The 3,070-nt window shown below is 36.2% G+C and overlaps 1 long non-coding RNA gene across 1 annotated transcript; it reads right to left on the bottom strand.

The window, feature by feature from the left end:
- Positions 1 to 266: 266 nt before the first annotated feature.
- On the bottom strand, positions 267 to 2,384 carry LOC149847004 (uncharacterized). Its single transcript, XR_016430582.1, has 3 exons — positions 1,410 to 2,384; positions 837 to 927; positions 267 to 517 (listed from the first exon to the last, which is right to left on the bottom strand). It is a non-coding gene; the product is annotated as an uncharacterized LOC149847004 (long non-coding RNA).
- Between the last annotated feature and the right edge of the window lie 686 nt (positions 2,385 to 3,070).

Here is a 3,070-nt window from a genome sequence, read left to right as displayed (position 1 = left end):
TGGGATAGACAATGTCAATTGGGGAAAGCAAAACACAGCAAAGTACTGCTGGGTAGCTGGTGTGTGATAGGTATAGGGTGTTGGGCAGTTGTAGGTATTGCCATAGATGTTGCGGCAGATGGCTACGGAAACAGAAGATTTAATGTCTGAAATAACCCAGCTTATATTGAGAGTCAAAACAAGTAACACAGAAAATTTTGCAGATTTTACGGCATGTCAGGAACAAATCAGAGAGCATTTCCTTTTACAAACAGGAACGGGCTAATGGCCCCCTCGACAGCCGAACCAAATAACCCATGTAAAGTATATCTTAATATGTACTTAACAAGTCCACAGAATCAAAGCCAGACAAACTTTACAAAGAAATTTTACAGTACTCCAAAATATGCACAAATGAATCCATTGTGAGTTCTCAGCAACAAATTCTCCAATACCTAAGAAGTAGGAAGTTTGTTGTTTTGGTTGGCAAGCACTAAACTTGTGAGCACTTTCGCTTTCTCAATTGCTCCTTTGTGTGCTGCGAAGCACAAGCATGATGCCCATTTTTACAATGAGTCAAAGTTCAATAACAAGACTTCAAGGACAATATTTAAAACCGTTATTTAGCATCTTCAAAGAGAGTTAGTAACCAGAAACAAAAAAATCCCCTAACATGCATCAAGGCATTTCCTCTGCTGTTACAAGATTCTACAAAGCCAAAAGAACTTGAGCATCTCCATTAGCATATTTACTTTCCATTCCCTTGATGCGCATAAACTATTTTTGTCACTAGCTCTATTCAGTTAAAAAAAAAAGAATATTCCACATATTTAACTAATCTTATTGTTTGTTGTTACCTCTCACCATATGACAAAGTTGATCAATCATGTACAAATTTGGCTTCGATCAACTCTTTTATAGGCAAGCAACTTAACCAATAGAAATTCCCTGCAAGATAAGCATGAATTATATCCACAAATACATAAAATATGATTTTACAATTTAAAGGCATTCATTAATGAATGAAATAAACTATATATATAAACTTTGCCCAAAGGGAATCAGTTACTCAGCAAATCCCTTGTACCGATGCAGCTCTTTTTTTTTGTATACTTTGTGCTAGTGAGAATGTGCAGAGCTAATAATGAACACATAGGTGCAGAAGTGATAATGAAACGCATAATGGGAAAATGCAGAAATGTAATGATGCAGTGTTGTGGAAGAATGCTATATTGGCTCTGCAAAGTGTGTTGTAAGTATATCAATTGACATGCAGAAGTAACAGTGGACGAATTACTGTACTTAAGAATGCCTAACAGGATATGTAACTCATGAATGTAACATATTCAACTTAGTGAGATTCATTCATTAACTGATTTTGGCCTTACAGAATTGGATTGTATTTCATATCAAAGGACTTATATACATACCTTTAAAGTTCTAACAGGAGTGTACCGGTTTCAATACCATCTTGGCAAGACAGTATCTCATGATATTAATGAATCTAAAGAAAGGGGAATCATGACTTTTCAACATGTTGTCAGCATCATTTGAACTGATTCATTCCTGTGAGCTGGATATTCCCTGCATCACATTTGCTGCGAACTGTATATCTGATATGCTCATCGGCAGGATGATATGTTGCAAAACATGTCAGCAAGTATTGCGAAAACTCTTTCTCTTAGGATGATATTCCGGTTGTTGCTGACTTGCTTCAGCCCCTTCACCATTCATTACCCACTGAATAGAGGTGGCAAAGGTACCACCGTGACCATCCATGGAGACAATGTACATGTATATCAAGCTTGAACATGGGATATGCTTTGCAGAAGGACATCAAATCTACGAATGGTCATCAATGCCATTGACAAAATTTCCACTGTATTTTCATATGTCTTATTCTTCACAGTGCAAACTGACATGTTGAAAGTTTTGACGACTAATTGATTGAATGTCTGTCTCAGTGGAATATGGAAGATTAGAAAGTTAGTAAGAGGCACCAAATAAAAGAGAAATGTATGAACCATGTACATAACCAAAGAAGCAGATATGACGCTTTGTGTGCTAGAGTGTAGGCAACCATGAACTACAAAGGATCTCCTGCAGCCATAAACGAACTTGAGTATAACAAACCAAAAATAGGAGAATTGTCAATTACCAGCGTGATGCTTGACCATGTGATGAAGGACGTCATTTCAACTTCTTCAGCCTACTCTTCACTCATAAGAGTGGAAACTGACTTTTTGCCATCTTTGTTCAGGGATATTTTCGTTGGCAAGGAATCTCTTGATGAAAGGCTGCCATTGTCCATTGCATATGGTTAAGATTTTTCAGAATAGTTTGGGATGCTTTTGGCTTTATCAATGATCTCAAAGCGAAAAAAAAAAGGGGTTGGTTGTTACTCTTATTGTGATATCATCAGGAGTTCTCATATCAACCCAACCAAAAAGGGGAATACATTGATGAATCCCTTACAGGACTCCACAATACTCCAAAAGGAGCAACTATCATTCAAGGAGATATATATAAAAAAAAGGGTATTACATCCAATGCTACTCTATCTCAACACCATGATACAGTTGATGGTAATGCCGAAGGGTTGATATTGCAGCATCATTTCAATAAGAGGATGCAAAATGAATTTATGATGAGTTATGGATTCACGATGCAATGAACAACAGAAGCAAGATGAAGGCAAATAAAATGAAAACTGATAGAACAGAAACCTAAACACAAATCGAACCAGAGACCTCAATCAAAGATTATTTACAAAATTTAAATCCAAGCGATAGAATGCTGAGATGAAAATCGGGAGAAGGACATATTGTATGAAATAAAATAAAAAGAAAAGGAAAAACAGATACAGGGAATGAATTACCGCTTATATATATATATGAAAAATACCAAAGAAATCAAGGAAATTTGTGTGAAAATGAACAAAATATAACAGATTAGGGCAAACGAAAGGCCATCTGATGCTTTTAAATGAGAAATCAACGCGAAAGATGAACAAAAGAGAAAAAAAAAGTAGTAAATTTGGTGTTGGAATCAGTATATTCCGTTAATGTTGCCATGGATGGATCGATCCTGC

The sequence above is a fragment of the Nuphar pumila genome, chromosome 2, assembly GCF_984573655.1.
Source record: "Nuphar pumila chromosome 2, dmNupPumi1.hap1.1, whole genome shotgun sequence".
Classification (NCBI taxonomy): Eukaryota; Viridiplantae; Streptophyta; class Magnoliopsida; order Nymphaeales; family Nymphaeaceae; genus Nuphar; species Nuphar pumila.
This window is presented reverse-complemented; position numbering and strand designations above follow the sequence as displayed.